Consider the following 15,754-nt stretch of genomic DNA (forward strand, 5'->3'; position numbering starts at 1 on the left):
GAGAGGCTTGATGAGCACATGCTGGAGAGGAAGTCCCGTGTTGCTGCAGGTGGACAACGTGAAGCAGGCGCGGTAGAGCGTAGGTTCCATTCACAGGTTCATGTCCCTGTAGTCGACATGGCTCCCGACTTGAACACGACCGTGCCGGTGGTGCCATCTCCCGTCCCGGCTCATGCGTCATCTCCTATACCATTTTGTGCAAGGTCTCCTACACCATCTCCCACACCGTCTCCCGCACCTGTCTCTGGCGGTGATGACTATATGAGGAGTTTGGTGAGCTTGCTAGACCGTTTGGTCACAATGCAGACTCAGGTTCCAGTTAGCGCTGCAGTCCGGACACCGACGCTGATTCAACCGCCAGCTAACGCCGCAGGGCGGGTGCCAGACGCACCACAGAGGTTGTGCAGGGTTTCTAAGTCTCCGGATCACTCCACATTTTCCCACTGCAGCCGGGAGAACCGATGTATAAACTGTTTGTCTCCTGGTCATTGGAAGAGGGACTGTCCTCACCCTCAGCCGCCCAACCAGCTCCGTTCTCAGCCTGGTGGAAGAGCTGGTCGTCAGTCTTGTCCGTTAAACTACTAAACCCACACCTAGAGAGGGATGGTGTGGGTAATGTAGATGTATCCCTCACTGATGTCTCCGACCTGGCTCACTTGTATGAAGACAAGTGTGCCAAAGCACCTCAGGGTTCGCGTATGGTCATTCAGGCGACACAGAGGATTCAGGCTTTCAGTGACTTGTTCTATGCTCCTGTTCTTGTCAACCAGAGTGTGCAGCTTAATGGCATGTTGGATACTGGCTCTATGTCATGCAGTATCAGTAGAGAAGCTCCGCTCTGGGGGTGTTTTACCTGAGAAGCAGCAGCCTGAAGAGAACATTGTCTTGGTTGGCTGCGGTGGTCTGGAGACTAGGCCTGATGGTTTTTATGACCTCAACATGCAGCTTTATGGTGTTTCCTTTATCATACCCACTCTGGTCGTGCCCGGTCAGCATGAATGATCTGATAGTCGGCACAAACGTCATTAAACATGTGGTCCATGTACTCAAGAGTGGTACTGAGTACTGGGACATCGCGTCCAGACAGGAACATCCGTCTAGTCCTGACGTTGAACAGTTCTTGTCCATGTTCACGAATGTAGAGCGCTGGAGGGGTGGTGCAGTTCCTGAGAAGATAGGTACTGTTAAGCTCACCCAGGCCGTGACACTCTTACCGAGGCACGAGCACTTAGTCTGGGGCAGACTTCCTGCTAAGGTGCCTATGTCAGCTGGAAGCACTGTTGTTGTGGAGCCGACAGACTCCAAGGCCATGCCACGCAGTGTCCTCGTAGGTCGACTTGTCACACCGCTCTGGGGTGATAGGTGGGTACCCATGACTGTTGTCAATCCATCTGACAAAGCCATCACACTGAAAAGGAACTGCAAGTTGGCTGATGTGTTTCCATGCTTGGCGATTGAGGACTTTAATGTTTTCCAGGGACTGCAATCAGTTGCAGGGAGGCATGAGTCCAACGCCACAGATAGTGCCTGTCCCCCTGTCCAGCCGGCTAGGAGTTTGTCAGAGCTCGGACTCAGTGACATTGACCTCAGCTCCTGTCAGGTTAGTGAGGCATGCAAGTCCCAGCTCACCCAGCTGCTCACCGAGTACCATGACATTTTCTCCAGGGACTCTCTGGACTGTGGCGAGGTCACAGGATACACACATCACATCCATCTGGTGGATGAGCGCCCCTTTCGCTTGCCCTACAGGAGGGTTCCCCCAGCCCACTATCAGAAGTTGAGACAGGTTCTCACTGATATGGAGGAGAAAGGGATTATCCGGAAGTCCTCGAGCTCATACGCTTCACCGCTGGTTATGGTATGGAAGAAGGATGGCGGGCTTCGGATCTGCACTTATTTCAGATGGCTGAATGCTCGGACCTTGAAAGACGCTCATCCCTTGCCACACCAGTCGGACTGTCTTGCCGCGCTGGGTGGTAACTGCCTCTTTAGTACGATGGACCTCACCTCTGGCTTCTTCAACATCCCAATGCATGAAGATGACAAGAAGTACACTGCTTTCACGACTCCCCTTGGGTTGCATGAATACAATCGCATGCTACAGGGCCTTTGTAATAGCCCTGCAGCCTTCATGAGAATGATGATTGGGATCTTTGGGGATCTGAACTTTACGAAGCTTTTGTGCTATCTTGATGATCTTCTTGTCTTCGCGCCGTCAGAGGTTGAGGCTCTGTCGAGGCTCCGCACTGTGTTTCAGAGGTTGAGGGAGAACAACTTGAAACTGGCTCCGAAAAAGTGTCATCTGCTGCAGAAGCGGGTGCGGTTTTTGGGCCACGTGGTTGATGGCGGAGGTGTGTCTGTCGATCCCTCCAAAGTAGAGGTCATCTCCAACATGACAGTGCAGGATCTCATGGAAGGTGATGGGTGCACGCCTTCTGTTCGTAGGATCAAATCTGCTCCTCCGTGGCTAAGCCCCTGTTCGCCCTTACAGCTGGACAAAAGAGGACGGGGAGGTCAGCTAAGGATAAGAAGCCCCATGGCAGCTTCCGTAAGCTTACCTCCGCAGACTGGACGGTGGAATGTGGGGAAGCATTTGATCTGTTGAAGACGATGTTACTGGAGTGTGTGGTGCTTGCCCATCCAGACTTTGAGGTGCCTTTCATTTTGTCGGTCGATGCGTCTTTGGACGGACTCGGCGCGGTGCTGTCTCAAGTGCCCCGAGGAGAGTCCAAGGCCAGACCTGTTGGTTTTGCAAGCAAGTCCCTCAGTGCCTCACAGCGGAAGTATCCAGCTCATAGACTGGAGTTCATGGCGCTGAAGTGGAGTGTTTGTGAAAAGTTCAGCCACTGGCTGAAGGGTCAAAGCTTCACCGTTTGGACAGATAATAATCCGCTGACTTATCTCCTAACGAAGCCGAAGCTTGACGCGTGTGAGATCCGCTGGGTGTCTAAGTTGGCGTCTTACACTTTCGATCTCAAACACCTTGCCAGGGAAGAAAAACGTGGTGGCGGATGCCTTGAGTCGCGACCCTTTTTCCAAGCCCGTCAGTCAGAGGCTACTTAGGGAGCCCTACCCGGCCCTTGTTCAGGAAGCCGACGGGGTTGAGGGGGACTCTGTGCAGGATGTTTTCAGACTCAGTTGCCAGTCCCAAACAGTGAGTAGTGCGCGATCTGGGTTTGCTTGTGATGCAGCTGAGGTCAGGGCTTTTTGTCAAGCCAAATGTGACTGGCCTGATGCATCAGTATTCACAGCACTCAGTTTGGTCCAGCACGTTCAGCATCTGTCGGGTGGTCAGGATACACTGCCAATGTTATCCACCGAGGAGCTCAGGTTGAGTCAGGAGCAGGACCCCTGCATCTCCAAGGTGTTGCCCTTTGTCGCTGTTCGGAAGCGGCCATCGAGACGTGAGAGGCATGGTGCTGACCAGAAGGTCCTCAGGCTGCTGAAACAGTGGGAGAAGTTGGAAGTCAATGATGGTGTCTTGTACAGGGTGACAAAGGACCCAGTGTCCAAGCAGAGGAGGTCTCAGTATGTTTTACCTCTGAGTCTGAAAGACAAGGCACTGTCTGGCATCTACGATCACGCTGGTCATCAGGGCCAGGACCGTACTCTCTCTCTCTTGCAAGGCAGCGTTTTTATTGGCCTGACATGGAGAGGGATATCAGAGCATATGTCAGATGCTGTCGGAGATGTGTGTTTGGGAAGACCCCAGAGCCAGCTGCTTGCGCGCCCCTGGAGAGCATTAAAACCTCCGCACCGATGCAGCTTGTGTGTATGGATTTCTGGTCCGCTGAGGACAGTAAGCAGCGGTCGGTCGATGTCCTAGTGGTTACTGACCAATTCACTAAGCCTGCTCACGCGTTCCCCTGCGCCAATCAGACAGCGAAGCAGGTCGCCAAGAAACTCTGGGATCATGTATTCTGTGTTTCCGGGTTTCCGGAGAGAATACATTCTGACCAGGGCACAAACTTTGAGAGTAACCTGATTGCAGAGCTTCTCAGGTTGGCGGGTGTAGCGAAGTCCCACACGACGGCCTACCATCCTATGGGTAATGGCGGGACAGAGCGGTTTAATCGCACGATGGGGAATATGCTCCGTTCCCTTCCGCTTCAGCAGAAGCAACAGTGGCCTCAGCAGATCCATTCTCTCACGCTCGCGTACAATGCCACTGTTCGCGAGACCACGGGTTATGCGCCTTTCTTCCTGATGTATGGGCGTGTCCCAAGACTGCCGGTGGATGTTATGTTCAGGCAGGTTTTGCATGACCCTCACGTTGTTGATTATGACTCTTATGCTCAGTCTCTGCTTTCCTGTCTAAGGAGTGCAATGGCGATCGCTCAGAAACACTCCACGGCTGAGCAGCAGCATCAGGCGCGACAGTACAACAGACACGCCAAGGGCACTGTCCTGTCTGTCGGGGATCGTGTTTTGGTTGCGAACCAGAGTGAGCGAGGGAAGCGAAAGTTGGCTGACAAATGGGAGAACGGAGTGTACACGGTTGTCGGTGTCAACCCCAATATCCACGTCTACAAGATTCAGGATGCAGAGGGGCACACCAGGGTGGTGCACAGGAACCGTTTGTTGGAGGTCAACTTCTTGCCCCTTCCTGAGTTAGATCAGGGTGAGGAGTCCAGTACAACCAGTCAGTTGTTTGACTGCGCAGAGTCCGATGAGGAGGACAGTGCAGATGTCCTGACGGTCTCAGGGGATGCAGTGGGGCTAGCAGTCTCATCACTTGGAGACTCGCCTAGATCTGAGTGGGCAGAAGCGGAAGAGTTCATTCCGTCTAGTCTGGTAGTCAGTCCTGTGGGGGCCACTGCTCAGTCTCCACCCAACACACACGCACCACACAACACACATGCACCACACATAGAGGCATCACACTCACTCGATGTAGGTGTTATATCTCACACTGATTCGCACACAGGGGCACCACCCTCACTCGATACAGATGTTGCAGCTCGCACTGTCTCACGCACACAAGTAGAGAGCGATGGTCGGGTTAGGACACGCACAGGGAGGGTGGTGAGGTCAGTGAACAGGTTAATAGAATCTATGGCTCAGATGCCATTTCTACGGAGTGTGAGGGTTTGAACTTTGATGGAGGTTGGAGTCATTCAAACTAGTTTAATGTGAGTTATTAGGTGTCTATCAGACAGGGTTGTTTTGGGCCAAGTGCATGGTGTGGCGTATCAGGCGTCACATTGATCTAAGGGAATACTGAGACTTGATCAACCTCATTATTTTCTGGACCTCGTAACCGAGGTAGCTCCTAAGTTGACTGGAGGACTAGGTCCTTCTTTTCACTTGGGCCAGTAGTCAGTGATGGGCTTTTTCTTTCCTCTTTCTCTTTTTATCCTGCTGTCAGGATGTTGGTGAATTTCAGGAGGGGTGAATGTAACCAGCTTAAAATTAATGTTTTATTTTATTTTGTTTGAGTATGAAATATCACCAAATCCTGTCTGTGTGCTGTTATTTGTGTTTACTACATTTTATTTTATGTCATTATTTACTTTTATGTATGTTTTCCAACGACCGTCATATACGTGTACTGTCGCTTTAAGAGAGAGGTCTTGTGGGTACACGGAAGAGGGAACGCGGGAGAGGCCATTTTTGTTTTGTGGGAAGAGTCTCAAGCAGCGATCGAGCCGAGCCACGCGTGTTTCTTACGGTAGGACAGTTTTGCTGGTTGAGGAGGACGTAACCTTGAGTATCCCTGTAAGAAGATACTGCAAGCTGTGGGATAAAATACTTGTTTATCCTTTCTTACATCGGAGTCCCGTGGACGGTTTCTCCTTCTAACGCACACGAGTGAAGTCCGGGCAGTGGTTGAACTTCGACCCCACGTCCGTAAGAAACACCGCTCCCGCTGGAGGACTGGACGTTTGTCCAAGGGTTTGAAACCAAAATAAATGGCAAGGTGGACCAAATAGAGTCCTGTGTGTCCCCCCTCCTTCCTTGATCATGATGATGATGATGATGATGAGAGACTGAGGCCCCCCCCCAACAACAACTGGGGCCCCACCCAAAATAGAACACAACGCAGAGCTAATGATGAGAGTGACGGGCGTGCAGCAGGCTAACCAGCAAAGAACAGCATAGGACTGCCCCCGTTACAATAATGTACACAACACAACACTGGAAGAGGATAACACAATTATAATGGAATTATAAGATACATGAAGAATATGATGATGAGGATTCCAAGCAGTGTCCAGATGCCACCGGAACAGCCCAGGACTTGAGCCACGTGACCACCACCACCACCACCACCATGTAGACCTGACAGATGGACAGACTACACGTGCACATGGGGGAGTCTGACGTCACACCATTCAAATACGCGGGAGAAGAGACAAGAAACACAAAACATGAGTCACACATGATGACTAATGACGTGACATTTCCTTAATGGCTCGAGTAGGACTTGTAGCATTCAAACCACACGCGTGTTGTGTTCATGGCTGTAAGACTCCATGGACATACAAAGTGCCTTTCCTGCCAAGATGGAGATTGTTTTGTGAGAGCAGGTTGGCCATAAAGCAGCAAGAACAAAACCTCTCATATGTTGCCCATCACTGCCATTTTCCTTAACTTGTACATTATCTGACTTGAACCGTTATGACTTAAGGTTAAGCTAACCTCAGTGTGACTTTATACACAATCTCTGTCTCGTCACAGACAATGCGCATGCGCACGTTCAGGCACGTGCAGCGGTCACCCGCCGTGGCCGAGTCATTGTACAACACCACCACCTACAGGTAAGGAGTGGAAAGAGATTTTTTTAAATTGTGCTTCATTTTTCAAGCTGCATCTTCTCTCTCTCTCTCTCTCTCTCTCTCTCTCTCTCTCTCTCTCTCTCTCTCTCTCTCTCTCTCTCTCTCTCTCTCTATATATATATATATATATATATATAGTACTGTGCAGTGTTTTGCTACAGCGTGCCAATGAAGAAGAATCACAGCCATAATCCCATCAGCTGGGCTGTTTCTAATGACATGTTAAAGGCTACAGGGCTGTGATGGACTACTGTATAAGCCTGTCCAAACAGCTGGGCTTGGTTCTGGGTAAAAGGGTCATTTTATTCTCCTCAGGTGTGATGGTGTGTTTCTTTGACCCAGCAATGTAAGGTGTGCAGTGACTCAGAGAAGTCTTGTGGCCCCATCGGGCCCGGAGACGGCCCTGGAGGGGAAGGACCTGACCTTGTCCTCTACGTCAGTGGGCTGTGTTTCTTTATTTTACACATATTAAAAAGACACAATGTGTAACTGGAAAGACAATGTGAAGGAGAGTTGCCTAAAAACCCTCAGGGGGCTTGAAAAGTGGCATTCTGCAGGCGGCACACTGCAGGACACAACTACAGCAAGGCAGGACGCACAATTTATATGTGTCTATCAAGAACTCCACACATGGCAAAAGATGGAGACACAGTTCAGCACAGCACCCGACAACGCTGCAGCCCATAAACACCCATGTTACAGCAGTACAATGAATCAGACATAGTCACAACACACACACACACACACACACACACACAAACACACACACACACACACACACACACACACACACACACACACACACACACACACACACACACACACACAAAGCAAAACAAGTGATATTCATAACAGGCCTTTAAACTTACATGACAAAGGAAAATGGTGGTTGGAGCAGCTTATATAGGCAGACCATATGGAAAATGGCCACCAGAGGGCGCTGTGGGCAGCAGGATATTGTAGCCTATGCAGTCTACTGCCAGCTAGAAGCAGAGCTTGATAGGTCAGCACACACACATACAGTGCCACATTCACCACTGTTCAATGTGTCTCCATGTGGAGAGAATGGCTCCACTGTGGTTCTCTGGAGTCCCAGAGACTTGCAGATGGCTTTGTAGCCCTTTCCAGACTGAGATACCTCACCACTTTGTTTCTCTCCTCTTCTGGAGGTTCTTCTGATAGCAGCATAGTGTGCTGCCTGGTGACACCTTGTAGCTACGTCACATTGATGGTCAGGTTTTATATAAGTGGTGTTTAGCCTCAACAGGGCTGCAGGCATCAAGCCTGGGTGTGTCTGCTCCACCTGAACCCAGTGATCCATGACATTTGCTTCGTTGGTTGATGGAGCAACTAAGGGGGCAATTACTTGTTCCCACCAGGGTCAGTTGGTGTTGGATAACCGTTCTCCTTAAATAGATAAAATGAGCATTTAACAACTGGATTGTGTGTTTACTCGGGTTCTCTTCGTCCTATTACATTTTGTATGAAGATCTGAATCAAATAAGTTTGACAAATATGCCAAAATAGAGGAAACCAGGAAGGGGCAAATCCTTGTTCATGGCACCGTAGATAGGGCAGCTCATATTTGTCCACAAAAGAAGTCCCCACGAGAGCAGTTTGAGTTGGATCATGAATAGTATTTCTATAAATGTGTGTGAACGGTACGAGCTCAAAGTCAACAACACCACAACATGACAACAGGTGTATTAAAGAGACAACTCGTTATGGTTTTAGGAATGTTTTTAGACTCTTTCTCATGTCAATAATCCAAGATCATTTCTTCTTCATCTAACTTGGCATTAGTCACAGAAGGTGGTGGTGACTACTGTAATAAGTGGCTGTAGCACACACAAGACGGTGTGTCCTCACAGGACATGATATACACATCTGCTACTAACAGCAGTCTCACCAGGAAGCTCATTTGCATAGAGAGGACACTTCTTCTTTGAAGGACATGCTTCAGTGCTCATGAAACCTTTATAACTCTGCAAGTCCAAAGCAAAGCCACCAGCACTTGTTCATTGTGACAGCAAAGGTAAAAACCATGTGTTGGAGCAGCATTTTCATCCTGACATGTGCTGCCTTTATTCAAGGTAAGACCGGCAGAGATGATTCACTGTCTTCCTTGTTTTCCTCATCTCAACTTTTCCTCTCCTGAAAGAACTTTCTCTGATCTCACCAGTTTGTGTTTCCCCACCTGCACATTGTTTCTACCAAGTCCCTGTTTGTGTTTTACACTGTTGAGTTTCAGTTAAAACAACACCTGAAAAAAGGAATTCTATGTGTTTATGTGATGTAATGAGTAACACATCTGTCCTTTCACAGAGATTTCCAGATGTACATGTGAGACAATGAAGGCCTTCACTTTCAGTCTGTTTGTGTGTTTCTGTTTTCAGGATCAAGCAGTCAGGTCACTGTGACTCAGACTCCTTCAATGAAAGCTGCCAATGTGGGAGAATCAGTCAGTCTGGCATGCAAACTGAGTCAAACTGCTTATATTTATGAGAGCAATCCACTTATCTCCTGGTACCAACAGAAACCTGGAGAAACTCCTAAACTCCTCATTTATTACGCAAACACTCTTGAGTCAGGAACTCCATCGAGGTTTAGTGGCAGTGGGTCTGGGACTGACTTCACCCTGACCATCAGTGGAGTCCAGGCTGAGGATACAGCAGTTTACTACTGTCAGAGTTACCACTATATCAATAGTCAGGATGTGTTCACACGGTGATAGAGAGCCGTACAAAAACCTCTCTCTGTTTCACAGTGACTGATCTGCCAGCTGGGACATACGGTAAGCTCTATAACAACAACATCACCATTAATAACAATAATAATAATAACAATAATAATAATGATAATAATAATAGCAATAATAATAACAAAAATATAATTGTAGTAATATGTTGTTCTTGGTCTTCTTCTAATATATGGTATTAGTTGCATTGTCTGTTTTTCTATTCTATTATTGTTATCGTATTACTGGTTTCATAGTAATGCACAAATAAAAAAATATTGAATATTCTTTTCAAATTTGTCAGTTTTGTCAGTGTTTCTCTTTTGTTGTCCTCACATCTGTATACATCCTATGATCACACAAAAAGTACCATTTCAATAAAATGGAAAGTAAATCCTACATGACATGAAAGTGTGAGATTTACTTTGAAACATTACTGAATCCCCCAACCTCTGAAACCAGAGTTTAGCCTCCTCAGAAAATGGACAAAATAAATGTGGTCATCCATTGATAAAAGTCGGTGCTTCACACAATATGTTTAGAAAACTGCTGATTTCAGAGTTTTCAGTCACGTTGCCTTGTTGTTTGAGAGCAATGTAAAAGAATTATGATTTTAACCAAATATAACCTGATGCACCCACATGTTTAATGATGTGTTCACCTACATGGTGCAATAATTAAATCAAATGATCATTAATGGGGTGATTATCACCTTCTTTAAATAAATTAACATAAAACTGCCAAAACAAGTATGTAAGTAAGAATTTGCTGCTTAAAATATTTTCGTTCGTTTTGTGTACAAAATAATCTCCTATTGACATATTTACTGGATTTTTTTTCTATCAAGTTATATATTTATTTAGTGGTAATTATAAAGCGTATAATCAAATTCAAAATTAAAACAATTCCTTGAAAAGTTATAACTTACAATATATTTTGTTCAGTTTTGAAAGCAGAAGTTTTACTTAACGACATTGAGAATTTGCTGCCCAAATATCTTTTCAAAACATCATCCTGACATTTACTTAAAGTTTAATAAAAGCAGTCATATTTTAGAATGACCGAATTTTTCTTTTGGTTTTTATCATTTGTCTATGTTGTGTCCATTTTTAACATTTCTGGTGTTAAAACTATTTGGTTGTATGTGTAGTGAGAAAGAGTCTCAATCCCAAGGGAAATGTTTTTTGGAGGAAACAGAAAACACTGGAAATAATTAACAATAACAATAATAATAATAACAATAACAACAATAATAATAATAATAATAATAATAATAATAATAATAATAATAATAATAATAATAATAATAATGGGGGTATGGGGTACCGGGACAGTTGCTACAAGCCATCCGGTCCTTGTATAACCAAAGTGAGAGCTGTGTCTGCATTCTCGGCACAAAGTCAAACACGTTTTCAGTGGGTGTTTGACTCCGCCAAGGTTGTCCCTTGTCTCCGATTGCGTTTGTGATATTCATGGACAAGATCTCAAGGCGCAGCCAAGGTGAGGAGTGTGTCCGTTTTAGAAACCTCAGAATTGCGTCTCTGCTCCTAGCAGATGATGTGGTTTTGTTGGCTTCATCAGAACGTGACCTCCAGCGAGCACTGGGGCGGTTTGCAGCGGAGTGTGAAATGGCCGGGATGAGAGTCAGCACCTCCAAGTCTGAGGCCATGGTCCTCTACTGGTAAATGGTGGATTGCTTCCTCCGGTTGGGGATGAGTTGTTGCCTCAAGTGAAGGTGTTCAAGTATCTCAGGGTCTTGTTCACGAGTGAGGGTAGGATGGAGCGGGAGATTGGCAGGCAGGTTGGTGCAGCATCAGCAGTAATGTGGACGTTGTACCGGACCGTTGTGGTGAAGACGGAGCTGAGCCGGAAGGCAAAGCTCTCAATTTACCAGTCAATCTTCATTCCAACCCTCACCTATGGTCATGAGCTGAAATGAGTTTCCTCCGTAGGGTGTCTGGGCTCAGCCTTAGAGATAGGGTGAGGAGCTCGGACATCCGGAGGGAGCTCAGAGTAGAGCCGCTGCTCCTTCGCGTCGAAATGAGCCAGTGGAGGTGGTTCAGGCATCTGATTAGGATGCCTCCTGGGCGCCTTCCTTTGGAGGTTTACTGGGTACGGCCAACTGGGAGGAGATCCCGGGGTAGACCCAGAACTCGCTGGAGGGACTTCATGTCCAATCTGGCCTGGGAATGTGTTGAATTTACGTTAGCCATCCTACAGCGAATTAATTGTCTTGCCAAGACATAAACATAAAGTGTGCCATTCAGGCGGAAAATGACACACACCCACACTGTCCTCTTGCGTTCGAACAAGAGAAGAAGAATATTTATTTGACACATGCGCAGATCTATATATATAATACGGGTCCTCACAGGATCAAAAAGCTGGTCATTGACAATGCGTGGATGAGACTGCATTAGATCACATGTTCAACACCCCCACTCAGGCTCATCTTTATAGCAGTGTCAAAATAACAAAAAACAAAAACAAAATAATGTCACCCATGATCCCATACACCAGTAGACTGTTTTTCATAGACACAATTGTCTGCTGCGTTCTGTTCAAAACCATTTTCTACCAGGTGATCATGAAATAGCTTATTCCAATTACGTCCAGATTGCTTTAGACCATACACAGACTTGTTGAGTTTACATACTAAATGTTCATTAGTTTTACACTTTACTTCAAATCCCTCAGGTTGCTCGATGTAAACCTCACAATCTATTGGAGTATGTAAATAAGCTGTTTTGACATCCATTTGGTGGAGCACAAGGTCATCCTGTGCGGCTTTTTGCATGAGAACCCTCACTGAGGTCATGCTAGCAGTCGGAGAGAAGGTCTCCTTGTAATCTATACCTTCTACCTGGCTGTACCCCTTTGCTACATATCTAGCTTTGAAAGTCTCAGGTTGGTCAGGGCTTTCTTTGACAGCAAAAACCCAACGCTCCCCCACTGCTCTTTTTCCCTTTTGCAGTGGACACAGGGTGAAGGTGTCATTCTCTTTTAATGAGGTAAATTCGTCCTCCATTGCTTTGACCCACTTCTGAGATCTTTCAGAGCTAATAGCCTCTGTATATGTTTTGGGTACATCATAGACAGCTCTATAGAAATAATCCACCTCCTGTTCATCTTCAATATGTTCAGTCTTACACTGATAGTCCCAAAGATATGCTGGTGGTCTTCTACTTCTGTCTGGGTAGCGGCGTGTGCTCCCACTATCATCTTGAACCCTAGGTGATGTGCCACTTTCACCCGTTGCCTCTGTAGGCGCTGTCTGACTAGCCTGGGGCTGTTCACCCATCCTAGTTGGTGCTCCATTCAGCTCAGTGTCATCATAACAATCATCATCAGAATAGTCATGTAGACCTGTCTGGATCTGGCTGCCCTTCAATATGGGCTTGACTTGTCTGTGCTTTGACACTCTCCCTGTCTCTGGGAAGTACACGTTGTATGCAGGGCTATATTTGGCATACCCTATGAAAATGCCCTTTTCACACCTTGGATCAAGTTTCTTTTTGTCTTGCTTATAAGCATAACACTCAGTACCAAATACCATCATGTGAGCAATATTGGGAATTTTACCTGTGAAAGCACTATATGGAGTTAGCCCAAGTCGCCTCCAATAGCATCTGTTGCGTATCTGTGCAGCCATTTGCACTGCAAACCTCCATAGCTTTTTTGGTAATTTACTCTCAATAAGCATGCACCGGCCCATGTCAAATAATGTTCTCCAATTTCTCTCTGCTGTGCCGTTTTGATGCGGCGAATAAGGAGCACTAGTCTGATGACTGATCCTGTTCTCCCTAAGAAGGTCTTGGAACTCTCTCCCTGTGAATTCTGTACCATTGTCAGAGCGTATAGTCTTGACTTTCCCGTACGGGGCAGTATCAGCTAGGAATTTCTCTGTGGCTCTGGATGTGTCGCTTTTTGTCTTAAGGAAATAGGTCCAAGTCATACCACTATAGTCATCTGTGAAGGCTACTGTGTATCTATACCCGTCTCTGTCGGTTGGGTCCATAGGACCACACAGGTCAGTGTGAACTACTTCTAGTATCTCTGTAGCTTTGCTATCGGCCTGTCTGTTTCTCATCTCAACAGTTTTGCCCTCTATACATATGTCACAGTTGAGAGTGGACTTATCACACTTTCCCTTGATTTTCATGCCATCAACCACATTCTCCAATCGGGAGACATCATCAAAGTTACAGTGTCCAAGTATTCTGTGCCACGGTTGAATATCATGACACACCTTGACCTTGTCATTGCTTTCATCAGTAACCGTGGGCAGATAATACAGTTTACCACATACCTCAATGTTAAACCTTGTAGCATTACTGACACCCATCCAGTTATCACCATCTTTGAAATGCAATTCTGCCCCGTTGCCTGTAGCTGCCCTCACAGAGAACACATCTTGTGGAAAGGTTGGTATATACAAAGCATTTTTCAGCAGTGCTCTCACCTTGTGACCCTTACTGTCTACAATGGAGATTTCTGCTTCTCCTCTGGCTTTGGGAACCCCAGTAACTTTTGTACCATCAGCTAGTTCAGTCACATGGTTCTCAGGTCTGAAAGCTTTATCGATAGTCTTACACTTCTTAAAGTCACTTATCATGTGCGATGTCGCACCACAGTCCACCGTTAAGCCTTTAGTGTTAACCGTCCTCTTCACTGGACTACCGCTACCGATCAGCTTAAAACAATACGACCTGTTATCGCCGCAGTCCCCATCGTCTGCGTCTCGTCTTCGCCCATGCTCGTCTGCGGCTCTTCGTTGCGGCTCTTCTCCCGTCGCCCGCGACATGGAGTCCCGCTGTCTTCCCCGGCGTGGCGTGTCGCTCCTGCGGTCTCGTCACCTCTCGTCAGGCAGGTTGTTGTTGGGACACGTCCTGGAAATGTGTCCCCTACGGTGGCATCTCCAGCATTCAACGTTGGTCGAATCTGGTCCTCCGTCCTCCGGTCCTCCGGTACTCCGGTCCTCCGCCTCGTCCCCGCGGCTGGTAGCTGGCTGTCCCCGCGGCTCGCATCACGTTGTCCTCGGTCAGGTCACTCGGCTTGAATCTTTCGGCGTCCTCGAAGTTCCTCAGCTTTGCCTTGAAGTCACGGAACGTCAGATTCTCGCCCGTCTGAGTAATGTGGACCACAGACGGTTTAAATAAGTCCGGCAGGCCTTTCACTACCATCGCAACTTCCAGCCCGTCACTGATATTCTCGTCCGCCCCGCCAACCAAGCGAGTATTGTCTCAGCGTGAGCAACATATTCTGTGACAGCCTCGTTGCTTTGCACGCGGAGGGCCGCGAGCTCGCATTATAAACTCACTACACGCGGCTTTCCTTTGCCTGCATAATGCCCCCGTGGTATCGCCAACGCCTTGCGTCCGTCTCCTGCCGCCTCTCTCATAACAAGCGGCAAACTCTTGTCGTCTAAAACGTGCAGCAGTCCCGCGTGTGCCTGTGCGTTCTTCGCAGCGTCGGCTGCTGGTACAGCGTTGGCGTCCTCATCTCCGCCAACCTGCGGCTCGGCTTTGACTGCTGCCGAAAGCCCACGCAGTTCCAAATGTGCGAGGCATCTCGTTTCCCACAGTTCGTACCACCTTTCATCGCCGTCAAACAACAGCCGGCTAAATCGTTGGCTAGACATAGCGCTGGGCCCAGAACCTGTTGAGTTAACGTTAGCCATCCTACAGCGAATTAATTGTCTTGCCAAGACATAAACATAAAGTGTGCCATTCAGGCGGAAAATGACACACACCCACACCGCGCTCTGGCGTTCGAACAAGAGAAGAAGAATATGTTTGTTCAGCAAGCATTAATAAATGAAGAGCAAAAGCGAGTGAATGCTAATGATTCAAGTGGTGCTACGTCAGGTGGTGCATCAGCCATGTCATCACAATTTAGAGGAAATGTGCAGGATGGCTCCAAGTCAGTGGGAGCAGCAGACAAAAGCACGTGGAGATGTTATAACTGTGGGAAAGAAGGTCACATAAAGCGGGACTGTCCAAGCTTGAAAAATAAAACAAAAAAGAAAATTCACAAGGCCAAAAACATGACCTGTGAGGATGAGGAAGATTCCTCTGAAAGTGTTTTTGTAGTCACAGAGGCTAGCACTGACAGACCAAGACAGGTTGAATGGATAATTGATTCTGGAGCATCAAAGCACATGACTTGTGATAAAGAAATTCTCCAAGAATATCAGCAATTCTCAAAAGCACAGTCGGTGAAACTAGGTGACGGCAGG

This window comes from Lampris incognitus, chromosome 11 (genome assembly GCF_029633865.1).
Source record: "Lampris incognitus isolate fLamInc1 chromosome 11, fLamInc1.hap2, whole genome shotgun sequence".
Taxonomy (NCBI): domain Eukaryota; kingdom Metazoa; phylum Chordata; class Actinopteri; order Lampriformes; family Lampridae; genus Lampris; species Lampris incognitus.